Raw genomic sequence first — 14,648 nt, 5'->3', positions numbered from 1 at the left:
TTTTACACATCGAAATTGAGAATCGCAGGTGTAGACAATATGCATAGAAATGAACACTAAATACATCTATCCCGGCCAGCAATCGAATCATCAATCTTTATGAGTGACGTAACTGGCATTTCCATCTATTTGCTTCTATTCCCACTATCCTAAAACGCTCAAGTGAGTGTTGTCAATATTCGCGAGTGTGCGTATTTTCGTACAGTGGCGTAAACATTGCTACAATCAAAGATGCGCTGAACAGAAAGTCAATTCTGGGCTAGTACCATTGTCAAATTCTGGGGAGTACAGGACTATTTATATGGGAGACGTTACAATAAGGAACTAATAAAATTGTTTGATTTGCATATCAAAATCCTTTATTGGAACAGAGCATGTTCTATATTTACCAAAAAACAAAGTTATTATGTTTCTAGACACACAACAGACTCGAAACAATAGAAACCGTCCGATCCGAGCGACCTGCATTCTTGAAAATCGAGTCTTATCGCCCTTGCGTTTCCGAGCAAAAAAACGTTGAGGCCAAAAACGACCGATTTTCGCCCAATCTTCTATGAATTTTTCATAATTCAGGTAATTCAGTCCAGCGGTTAGATAGAGTATTTATTAGAGACGCCCAGAGAACCAAAATTTGGGACGTGAATCGCTCCGGCGACGAAAAATCTGCGAAAATAGCCAAGGGGGTAAGGGACTGCATTTCAAAAACATATTTTATATATAGGGTATATAATTATCTATATTGCGTTCGCATCTTTATCAGGATTTTGACTAAAATGCAATACAGATGTGAATAAAGATAAACAAACAATTAAAGTGAGAATAAAAATACACACAGGAAAATAAAAACTGACAAGCAAATAAAAGTAGGGGAAAAAATAAATTGGGTTGTTTTTCATATTTGTGTTGGTGAGTGTTTGGATTACTAATGCTTGTACATGACCTTATCTTGAGATAGCTGACTATATTGTTTTCAGTTTGTCCTTTCTAGTTTTGAAACAGTTGTCTATGTATTATTGTATGCACACACTGGGTTTCAGAATGCTTTAGTTGGATATCAGAATTAATTTTATGGCGTTTTTTTCAAAATATAATTCAAGAACTCTGGGTGATGTTGTGCTGTTTCTTATAAAAAAACGCATAGGTCTTAAAAACTACCCAAACACCTGTAAATTTAAAAAAAAAATATTTTTATTGATCTATGCAAAATGATTTAGACATAACACTGGTTACAATATTAGAATTTATCTTGACTCTTCCAACTTTCTTTTTCTTGCAGGAAAGGTGGTTATCCCCAGACTGTGTTAAAATAATGTAGCACCCACTGTCAGTGTCACACCAGAACCCATCCATTACCACCTGTGAAGAATTGACATTTCAATGTTATGTATAATAGTGACAAACTGTCAACACTAAGTAAAAAGCAGTGAATTGGTATCCAACAAAGTTTAACCCAGCTGATTTGATTTCTATACCCAAAAAGTGAAATTATAAGTATTCCATAGTGAAATGGTGAATATATTATTTTCTCATGCATTTTGTTGCAATTTATGATAAATAAAAAAATAACTGAAATACTTGCTTACATGTAGTCTTTTCTAGCAAGCACTGGAGCATCTGCAGCTTCCGTTTGTCAATGTTCCATTAATTGTCCCAGTAGGTAGATGTAAGTGGTCATGAAGAAGGTATTAGTAAAGGGCACTGTTCAGTACTATAAAACTTGTTTATAGGACAACAAGTGAGTGTTCAATATAATGTTGTCCAATAAAAATATCATTTGTTATGCATTCAGGCTTTTAAATGCTGGAAAATGCTTCAGACCTGCCACTAGATTGCTGTATTTCACTTATGATCCAGACAATCCTGACAACCAGTAAACTGGTTGATTTGTGCCAAGTGAACACTTCAGGGTTATGAGCACGCCATTGCTATGCCAACTTCTGGGCCCCCAGTAATTAGCCCCCGCCGGATCTGCGATCCGGGCGGGGGGTATTAATTTGGGTTGTGTCTGTGCAATGTGCGTGCACATTTTCATGTTACCAGCTTTTTCTCACACATGTGTGATCCAATTAAGTTCAGAGTTGGTACAGAGACAGAAATTGATGGTGCTATGGTGCACATCAAGTTATTTTTTCGATTCTTCAAAGTTTCACTGTGTTTTTCCTTGATTTTTAACATTTTTCCTTCAAAATCCGACTTTTCCCGAAATTACCCGAGTTTAATCCGAGTTTTGATGACGCTTACGCAGTTCTCGTCTCGGTGGAAATCAGTCAATTTTGTGAGGATATTGTATCCCGGAATCTTTATTTGCGCAACGCTTCTATGGACAAAATTGTGTCTCGTCAATTTCAAAGGTAAGAAACTGTGCTTGTTATGGTATTTATACACTTTGTATTATCGTTTGTGTCTCCGGTTTGGTGATCATGAGAAACTATTGCTAACCTGGCGAGAGTTTCGCCAGAAAAACTGCCTTTTTATTATGGTTGTAGGAACTGATTATGTATTGTGTAAATTGAAAGTTTACCTCGTGACTAAAGAGGTTTGCAGTGCTCTCACCGGGATTCAAACGTCGTGGTGGTGTCGGCGCAATGCTGCTCTGAGACGCTTGCCAGACTCTGCCTCGCTCAAAATCATTATCGCCATGCTTGATTTCCGCAACATTTACATTTGTTTATGATTTCCACAGCTATTGTTCTATGAGATGCGTCCTCGCTGTTCATAAACAGCCATAAACAAGTTTAGTTGGGTCGGCATGTACTCATTGAAAGTGTTGGTTTATTTACGTAATCCACTGATCACGCAATAGGCGAAGTTAAAAATATGTCGCTACTCAGGAGAGCTTGCCCACAACGCTAAATGTCCCAATATAAACGTACCGGTACGTTTATTTTTTCCACAGAAAAATTCCATCCGGCACATTTTTATTTGGGACGGTACATTTTGTACGTTTATTTATTTTTCTAAATCCGATTAAAAAAATCCTGCCTTTTTCCCCATGAGAAACGAAGCCAAAAGATCGCACTAAAACATCGGTAAATCTGGTCTTTCGTGTTGCTTTCACCATGAGGTCGCTGAACTGTCATATTTAAATGCTTTATGGTAATTTGAGCACATGGGCACCATCCAGCATTTTGATTGGTTGATTAGCGACTTGACCTATCTGGTCATTATAAACACGCGTCGTGGGCATGGATAACATGGCGGATATTGTCTCATCGAGCGTTAACATGTAACCGAAAACATTTGCTTACGATAAAACTAAGTTGAATTTTACTTGCATTTCATAACAATTCAACGAATTTATTTTTTGTACGTTAATATAATCACTACTGAGTACTAATCAACAATTACAACACTTCGAAAACAAGTAAGCTACCGTACCGTGCTACCAACAAAAAAATAATGCATAATGAATATAGTGAATATTTGTTGTTGTCATGTGAACAGTTTTTTTGATTGACTGTAATTTTCCAACATTCCATGACGTCTATTGTAGCACCAAATTAGGGCTTTTCACTCCTCCTCCTATTTAAACGATTAGACGGCATCTTGTCGCCAGCCACGAATGTCACACTAGACAAACTTGATCGATACTGCCGACTATTCCATGCATTTTTTATCGACGCACGACGACACGCAAATCGAGAAAAGTATTGTCCTTGCAACAATTTTGCGCAATACGTCACCACTATACAGTGACTGATTTTAATTTTTATTCAACATTAAAACAAACTACAATAAAATGAATAAAAATAAAATGAACTACATTAAGATACAGTAAAGTTAACCAACTAAACAGAATGCTAAATAAAGCTAAATAATATTACAAACACATAGAATCACAATAAACTTGTACGATACAGTACAATACAATACTCTAACTACTATTGCTAAGGAGTGGAAAATCACATTCACATTAGAGTCATAACTATGGAAAGAATATTTTTATATTTGGTGGAGCTGCTCATATATCATGAGCATACATTTTTGTATGTACTGTGCAGTTTCCCAGCCAGTCAGACTACTTCGCTACTTCATTACATCTTGCAGCCTTTCAAACAGTATATTGCTAGAAATGCATCAATTGTTGTCCATGTATATTCCTAATTGCTCAGTGAAAACTTGCAATTTCTTTCTGGCTGGTATAAATATATTAAGTAATATATTTTCGTACTGAAAAGACAGTACGAAAATATCTTTTTTAATTAAATTTAACAGCTAATGGGAGCATATATGCTACAATCTCTGCTTACTTTTGACTAAATGTTTTTTTGTTTTTTTCAGGTGCAGAGCCAGAATTTTTTTCTCGGAAAGCAAAGCCACTGAAACTGCATATACAATGTATTACAAAAGCATACTATTCGCTGCATGTCTGACAATTGTATAAAGTTTTGCAGGTCGTCTTTTTTTTTTTTTGAGAAGTGCTGTCAACCAAAGCATAAATATGTGTTTCTCTGTACATAAAAGTTCAATTTCACATGATTTGTTAATATTAATGTATGATAATAAAAACTTGATAGTATTTTTTCTTGATTCTTGCACTTTATTTGTATCATTGTCATATGAGAAGTACTCTTGTCCTTATTTAGAGATATTGAAACTAATTCAGGGCCATAAACTACATGTAGATCTGTACATGAAGTACATGGGAAGTAAAGTTGTTGACACAGGTAATGTACACCAAGGATCATTGCAGTTTCTCAGTTCTTCTTCTGGTGCTAGTACTTGTATGACAAACGGTATCTTTGCTCTGTTACTGTTTGAAATATCAGAAGTTTTTCGCTGGAACAGTTCTGTGATTGACGGTGTTCTTGTATTAGGAATACAGTTGTACAAAGAAGTTTATCCAAACAGACACAACACTGACTCTTCAACATATTTGCAGATCTGATTTGCATACTTGCATGTCATTTTACCTGTTGTACTTGTTTGTTGCTCTCTGGTGTTCTTGCTGAGAATGCCATAGAAATCATGTTTGCCAATTTACATCCAAACCAAAAACTGGACAAATTATATGTTGCAACTTTCAGTGTCATTCATGCCCTGTTTGATTGGATAAAGTTTTACGACTTGGAGGCCATTTTTTCCCTCAAAAATCTAAAAAAAACAAGCTTTTTCTAGCTGTTAACAGCTTTTTCTCAGATATGTCATCCAGTTTTGTTCAAAGTTGGTACAGGGACAGGTAATAATTGTTTACAAGTGCACATCGCATTATATGTTTAACAAGTTATAAATTGTCTCAGAAAAGCCAAATGAATAAATTTTTACCCCACCCCCTAAAATTGTAACACATCAATTCTGAACATTTAATAACAGAATTTTAATACAGCTCATAATGAATTAATTCACTCTGACACAAACTAAGTTCAATATAAGTTTTTAAATTTTTTTCTGAGCGGGGGCTATGACATGACATGTCATGTCTTGTTTTTCATGGCCCTTGGTCTCATACAAGAGGGGCCCCAATGGCCCCACTTAATGAATTCCTAGATCAATCACTAAACTTGGGATGTATTTAGATCTCAACTCTTGGTAAAACGGACAGATAATGCAAAAATGGTACTCGTCCTCTACACAATTGGTATTACATAAAATACAAACTCTTTCTGTGCGTGTATTATGGAATTTTCTATCAGTTTCAATACGTAGACAATGGGCAGAAATTCTTAGGCGACACAATGCTTCCCTGTAACGGTCTTTTTGGACTGTTTTAAAATAATTCTCTTGACCAAATATATATTTAAATTTTTTATAAAAGCACAGCTTCGGAAATAGCTCGAGTCCACTTTGCCAATTTTGAATATCAATGTCCAAGCATCGCTGTTTGAAAAGCTTAACAAAGTATTCAGAGTTCCCAACCCCTTGGTTGTACCATTCCTCACCCAGGCCATAAGAAAGTAGTAACATTTTTAAATTCAGGGCCCAACACTTTTTACCCCTTTCTGCTTCATGGTACTGAAACATGTAACATAAATATACCAGTCTGTGTCGAGGTAATGATAAAATGCGAAGCCAGTACTTAATAATCCTAATAAGTCTAAACGTTTTAATAGTAAACCTACCTAACTCCCCCCTTATAGCCAAATTTGGTGCATTATGATATACTTTCAATATAAATCGACAGAATTTGTTCTGTATAATTTCAATTTGATTGCCATTGTGAAAGCCCCAGACTTCGCTAGCGTACATTAAAATTGGTAGGATTTTACCATCAAAGATTTTAAATGCAATATTGACATCAATACCGTCAAATTGCGAAATACTTTTCTTAATCGCAAACAACGATCCTGACGCTTTTTTGGTCAAACTAGACTGGGCATAGTTCCAAAGCCCAGAACTCGACAATACTATACCCAAATAATTATAATAAGAAACAACTTCTAGTTTATGTCCTGCAAGCCACCATTGCTCAGTTGATTTCAATCTTCCCCCACGCCTAAATACCATTACTTTAGATTTATCATTATTAACTTTTAGTCTCCATTTATTTTCATACAGATCCAAATTGTTCAGAAGGTAATTAAATCTCTGCTTGTCGAACTCGTACAAAGATCTACGAAGACTGCCGAACTTGATAGGTCATGATAGTTAAAGTCTAAGACAAGATGGCAGCCCCCAGGATAAAAACTCATTCACACACTATAACCCATATGTATATTATAAAAACTCATTCACACATTATAACCCATATACACATTATAAAAACTCATTCACACATTATAACCCATATACACATAAAAACTCATTCACACATTATAACCCATATACACATTATAAAATTCATTCACACATTATAACCCATATACACGTTATAAAAACTCATTCACACATTATAACTCATATACACATTATAAAAACTCATTCACACACTATGACCCATATGTATATTATAAAAACTCATTCACACATTATAACCCATATACACGTTATAAAAACTCATTCACACATTATAACCCATATACACATAAAAACTCATTCACACACTATAACCCATATGTATATTATAAAAAATCATTCACACATTATAACCCATATACATATTATAAAAACTCATTCACACATTATAACCCATATACACATTATAAAAATTCATTCACACATTATAACCCATATACACATTATAAAAACTCATTCACACACTATAACCCATATGTATATTATAAAAACTCATTCACACATTATAACCCATATGTATATTATAAAAACTCATTCACACATTATAACTCATATACACATTATGAAAACTCATTCACACACTATAACCCATATGTATATTATAAAAACTCATTCACACATTATAACCCATATACACATTATAAAAACTCCTTCACACACTATATAACCCATATACACATTATAAAAACTCCTTCACACATAACTCATATACACATTATAAAAACTCATTCACACATTATAACCCATATACACATTATAAAAAACTAATTCACACACTATAACCCATATACACATTATAAAAACTCATTCACACATTATAACCCATATGTATATTATAAAAACTCATTCACACATTATAACCCATATGTATATTATAAAAACTCATTCACACATTATAACCATATACACATTATAAAAACTCATTCACACATTATAACCAATATACACATTCTAAAAAACTAATTCACACACTATAACCCATATACACATTATAAAAACTCATTCACACATTATAACCCATATGTATATTATAAAAACTCATTCACACATTATAACCCATATGTATATTATAAAACTCATTCACACATTATAACCCATATACACATTATAAAAACTCATTCACACATTATAACCCATATACACATAAAAACTCATTCACACATTATAACCCATATGCACATTATAAAAACTAATTCACACATAATAACCCATATGTATATTATAAAAACTCACTCACACATTATAACCCATATACACATTATAAATACTCAATCACACATTATAACCCATATGTATATTATAACGAGCAGCCTATCGGCTGAGATAGCTCCGCTGTTAGCAATGCACATTTCAATTAAAGAACTGAAGACATCATTAGAAAATGAACAATATGTATAGTATCAAAGCAATCGGACTTACAGTTTTTAACAAGAAGTCGAAAATATCACTTTCTACCAAAAATGACCAAAATATTCACCAAAATTAGAGAATTGAAGATATCATCACGAAATGAACAAATCTAAGAAAGGTCTACATGTAGTACCTATATATGTAATATCAAAGCAATCAGACTATTGTTTTTTTACAAGAAGTCGAAAATATCACTTTTTACCAAAAATGACAAAAATATTCACCAAAATTATAGAATCGAAGATACCATCACGAAATGAACAAATCTGAGAAAGGTCTACATGTAGTATCTAAATATGTAATATCAAAGCAATTGAACTATTGGTTTTTAACAAGAAGTCGAAAATATCACTTTTTACCAAAAATGACAAAAATATTCACCAAAATTAGAGAATTGAAGACATCATCACAAAATGAACAAATCTGAGAGAGGTCCACATGTAGTACCTATATATGTAATATCAAAGCAATCGGACTTGTGGTTTTTAACAAGAAATCGAAAATATCACTTTTTACCAAAAATTACAAAAATATTCACCAAAATTAGAGAATTGAAGATATCATCACGAAATGAACAAATCTGAGAGAGGTTCACATGTAGTACCTATATATGTAGTATCAAAGCAATTGGACTTGCGGTTTTTAACAAGAAGTCGAAAATATCACTTTTTACCAAAAATGATAAAAATATTCACCAAAATTAGAGAATTAAAGATATCTTTACAAAATGAACAAATCTGAGAGAGGTCCACATGTACTACCTATATATGTAATATCAAAGCAATCGGACTTGTGGTTTTTAACAAGAAATCGAAAATATCACTTTTTACCAAAAATTACAAAAATATTCACCAAAATTAGAGAATTGAAGATATCATCACGAAATGAACAAATCTGAGAGAGGTTCACATGTAGTACCTATATATGTAGTATCAAAGCAATTGGACTTGCGGTTTTTAACAAGAAGTCGAAAATATCACTTTTTACCAAAAATGATAAAAATATTCACCAAAATTAGAGAATTAAAGATATCATTACAAAATGAACAAATCTGAGAGAGGTCCACATGTAGTACCTATATATGTAATATCAAAGCAATTGCACTTGCGGTTTTTAACAAGAAGTCGAAAATATCACTTTTTACCAAAAATGACAAAAATATTCACCAAAATTAGAGAATTGAAGATATCAACATGAAATGAACAAACCTAAGAGAGGTCTACCCAAGGTACATATACACCAAGTATCAAAGCATTCAGGCTTGTAGTTTTCAAGTAGAAGTCGAAAAAGTAAAACATTGACACGGACGACGACGACGGACGACGACGACGGACAATCACTCATATGATAAGCTCCGCTCGACAAAGTCGACAGCGGAGCTAAAAACTCATTCACACATTATAACCCATATACACATAAAAACTCATTCACACATTATAACCCATATGTATATTATAAAACCCATTCACACATTATAACCCATATGCATATTATAAAAACTCATTCACACATTATAACCCATATGCACATTATGAAAACTCATTCACACATTATAACCCATATACACATTATAAAAACTCATTCACACATTATAACCCATATGTATATTATAAAAACTCATTCACACATTATAACCCATATACACATTATAACAACTCATTCACACATTATAACCCAATTCATTCACACATTATAACCCATATGCACATTATAAAAACTCATTCACACATTATAACCCATATGCACATTATAAAAACTCATTCACACATTATAACCCATATGCACATTATGAAAACTCATTCACACATTATAACCCATATACACATTATAAAAACTCATTCACACATTATAACCCATATGCACATTATAAAAATTCATTCACACATTATAACCCATATGTATATTATAAAAACTCATTCACACATTATAACCCATATACACATTATAAAAACTCATTCACACATTATAACCCATATACACATTATAAAAACTCATTCACACATTATAACCCATATACACATAAAAACTCATTTACACATAACCCATATACACATTATAAAAATTCATTCACACATTATAACCCATATGTATATTATAAAAACTCATTTACACATTATAACCCATATACACATAAAAACTCATTTACACATTATAACCCATATACACATTATAAAAACTCATTCACACATTATAACCCATGTGCACATTATAAAAATTCATTCACACATTATAACCCATATACACGTTATAAAAACTCATTCACACATTATAACCCATATGTATATTATAAAAACTCATTTACACATTATAACCCATATACACATTATAAAAATTCATTCACACATTATAACCCATATGTATATTATAAAAACTCATTTACACATTATAACCCATATACACATAAAAACTCATTCACACATTATAACCCATATACACATTATAAAAACTCATTTACACATTATAACCCATATACACATAAAAACTCATTCACACATTATAACCCATATACACATTATAAAAATTCATTCACACATTATAACCCATATACACATTATAAAAATTCATTCACACATTATAACCCATATGTATATTATAAAAACTCATTTACACATTATAACCCATATACACATAAAAACTCATTCACACATTATAACCCATATACACATTATAAAAATTCATTCACACATTATAACCCATATACACATAAAAACTCATTCACACATTATAACCCATATACACATAAAAACTCATTCACACATTATAACCCATATACACATAAAAACTCATTCACACATTATGACCCATATACACATTATAAAAACTCATTCACACATTATAACCCATATGCACATTATTAAAACTCATTTACACATTATAACCCATATACACATAAAAACTCATTCACACATTATAACCCATATACACATTTTAAAAATTCATTCACACATTATAACCCATATACACATAAAAACTCATTCACACATTATAACCCATATACACATAAAAACTCATTCACACATTATAACCCATATACACATTATAAAAATTCATTCACACATTATAACCCATATACACATAAAACTCATTCACACATTATAACCCATATACACATAAAAACTCATTCACACATTATAACCCATATACACATAAAAACTCATTCACACATTATAACCCATATACACATTATAAAAAATCATTCACACATTATAACCCATATGTATATTATAAAAAATCATTCACACATTATAACCCATATGCACATTATAAAAACTAATTCACACATAATAACCCATATGTATATTATAAAAACTCACTCACACATTATAACCCATATACACATTATAAATACTCAATCACACATTATAACCCATATGTATATTATAACGAGCAGCCTATCGGCTGAGATAGCTCCGCTGTTAGCAATGCACATTTCAATTAAAGAACTGAAGACATCATTAGAAAATGAACAATATGTATAGTATCAAAGCAATCGGACTTACAGTTTTTAACAAGAAGTCGAAAATATCACTTTCTACCAAAAATGACCAAAATATTCACCAAAATTAGAGAATTGAAGATATCATCACGAAATGAACAAATCTAAGAAAGGTCTACATGTAGTACCTATATATGTAATATCAAAGCAATCAGACTATTGTTTTTTTACAAGAAGTCGAAAATATCACTTTTTACCAAAAATGACAAAAATATTCACCAAAATTATAGAATCGAAGATACCATCACGAAATGAACAAATCTGAGAAAGGTCTACATGTAGTATCTAAATATGTAATATCAAAGCAATTGAACTATTGGTTTTTAACAAGAAGTCGAAAATATCACTTTTTACCAAAAATGACAAAAATATTCACCAAAATTAGAGAATTGAAGACATCATCACAAAATGAACAAATCTGAGAGAGGTCCACATGTAGTACCTATATATGTAATATCAAAGCAATCGGACTTGTGGTTTTTAACAAGAAATCGAAAATATCACTTTTTACCAAAAATTACAAAAATATTCACCAAAATTAGAGAATTGAAGATATCATCACGAAATGAACAAATCTGAGAGAGGTTCACATGTAGTACCTATATATGTAGTATCAAAGCAATTGGACTTGCGGTTTTTAACAAGAAGTCGAAAATATCACTTTTTACCAAAAATGATAAAAATATTCACCAAAATTAGAGAATTAAAGATATCTTTACAAAATGAACAAATCTGAGAGAGGTCCACATGTACTACCTATATATGTAATATCAAAGCAATCGGACTTGTGGTTTTTAACAAGAAATCGAAAATATCACTTTTTACCAAAAATTACAAAAATATTCACCAAAATTAGAGAATTGAAGATATCATCACGAAATGAACAAATCTGAGAGAGGTTCACATGTAGTACCTATATATGTAGTATCAAAGCAATTGGACTTGCGGTTTTTAACAAGAAGTCGAAAATATCACTTTTTACCAAAAATGATAAAAATATTCACCAAAATTAGAGAATTAAAGATATCATTACAAAATGAACAAATCTGAGAGAGGTCCACATGTAGTACCTATATATGTAATATCAAAGCAATTGCACTTGCGGTTTTTAACAAGAAGTCGAAAATATCACTTTTTACCAAAAATGACAAAAATATTCACCAAAATTAGAGAATTGAAGATATCAACATGAAATGAACAAACCTAAGAGAGGTCTACCCAAGGTACATATACACCAAGTATCAAAGCATTCAGGCTTGTAGTTTTCAAGAAGAAGTCGAAAAAGTAAAACATTGACACGGACGACGACGACGGACGACGACGACGGACAATCACTCATATGATAAGCTCCGCTCGACAAAGTCGACAGCGGAGCTAAAAACTCATTCACACATTATAACCCATATACACATAAAAACTCATTCACACATTATAACCCATATGTATATTATAAAACCCATTCACACATTATAACCCATATGCATATTATAAAAACTCATTCACACATTATAACCCATATGCACATTATGAAAACTCATTCACACATTATAACCCATATACACATTATAAAAACTCATTCACACATTATAACCCATATGTATATTATAAAAACTCATTCACACATTATAACCCATATACACATTATAACAACTCATTCACACATTATAACCCAATTCATTCACACATTATAACCCATATGCACATTATAAAAACTCATTCACACATTATAACCCATATGCACATTATGAAAACTCATTCACACATTATAACCCATATGCACATTATAAAAACTCATTCACACATTATAACCCATATGCACATTATGAAAACTCATTCACACATTATAACCCATATACACATTATAAAAACTCATTCACACATTATAACCCATATGCACATTATAAAAATTCATTCACACATTATAACCCATATGTATATTATAAAAACTCATTCACACATTATAACCCATATACACATTATAAAAACTCATTCACACATTATAACCCATATACACATTATAAAAACTCATTCACACATTATAACCCATATACACATAAAAACTCATTTACACATAACCCATATACACATTATAAAAATTCATTCACACATTATAACCCATATGTATATTATAAAAACTCATTTACACATTATAACCCATATACACATAAAAACTCATTTACACATTATAACCCATATACACATTATAAAAACTCATTCACACATTATAACCCATATGCACATTATAAAAATTCATTCACACATTATAACCCATATACACGTTATAAAAACTCATTCACACATTATAACCCATATGTATATTATAAAAACTCATTTACACATTATAACCCATATACACATTATAAAAATTCATTCACACATTATAACCCATATGTATATTATAAAAACTCATTTACACATTATAACCCACATACACATAAAAACTCATTCACACATTATAACCCATATACACATTATAAAAACTCATTTACACATTATAACCCATATACACATAAAAACTCATTCACACATTATAACCCATATACACATTATAAAAATTCATTCACACATTATAACCCATATACACATTATAAAAATTCATTCACACATTATAACCCATATGTATATTATAAAAACTCATTTACACATTATAACCCATATACACATAAAAACTCATTCACACATTATAACCCATATACACATTATAAAAACTCATTTACACATTATAACCCATATACACATAAAAACTCATTCACACATTATAACCCATATGCACATTATAAAAACTCATTTACACATTATAACCCATATACACATAAAAACTCATTCACACATTATAACCCATATACACATTTTAAAAATTCATTCACACATTATAACCCATATACACATAAAAACTCATTCACACATTATAACCCATATACACATAAAAACTCATTCACACATTATAACCCATATACACATTATAAAAATTCATTCACACATTATAACCCATATACACATAAAAACTCATTTACACATTATAACCCATATACACATAAAAACTCATTCACACATTATAACCCATATACAC

The 14,648-nt window shown here is 31.3% G+C and overlaps 1 long non-coding RNA gene across 1 annotated transcript; it reads left to right on the top strand.

Moving 5' to 3' along the window:
- The first annotated feature begins 2,228 nt into the window (after nt 1-2,228).
- LOC146732015 (uncharacterized) lies at nt 2,229-4,514 on the top strand. Its single transcript, XR_014926965.1, has 2 exons — nt 2,229-2,351; nt 4,282-4,514. It is a non-coding gene; the product is annotated as an uncharacterized LOC146732015 (long non-coding RNA).
- Nucleotides 4,515-14,648: the final 10,134 nt, after the last annotated feature.

This window comes from Saccoglossus kowalevskii, chromosome 18 (assembly GCF_978046115.1).
Source record: "Saccoglossus kowalevskii chromosome 18, keSacKowa6.1, whole genome shotgun sequence".
NCBI lineage: Eukaryota > Metazoa > Hemichordata > Enteropneusta > Harrimaniidae > Saccoglossus > Saccoglossus kowalevskii.
Note: the sequence above shows the minus strand (reverse complement) of the source record. Positions and strands in the feature narration are given on the sequence as shown.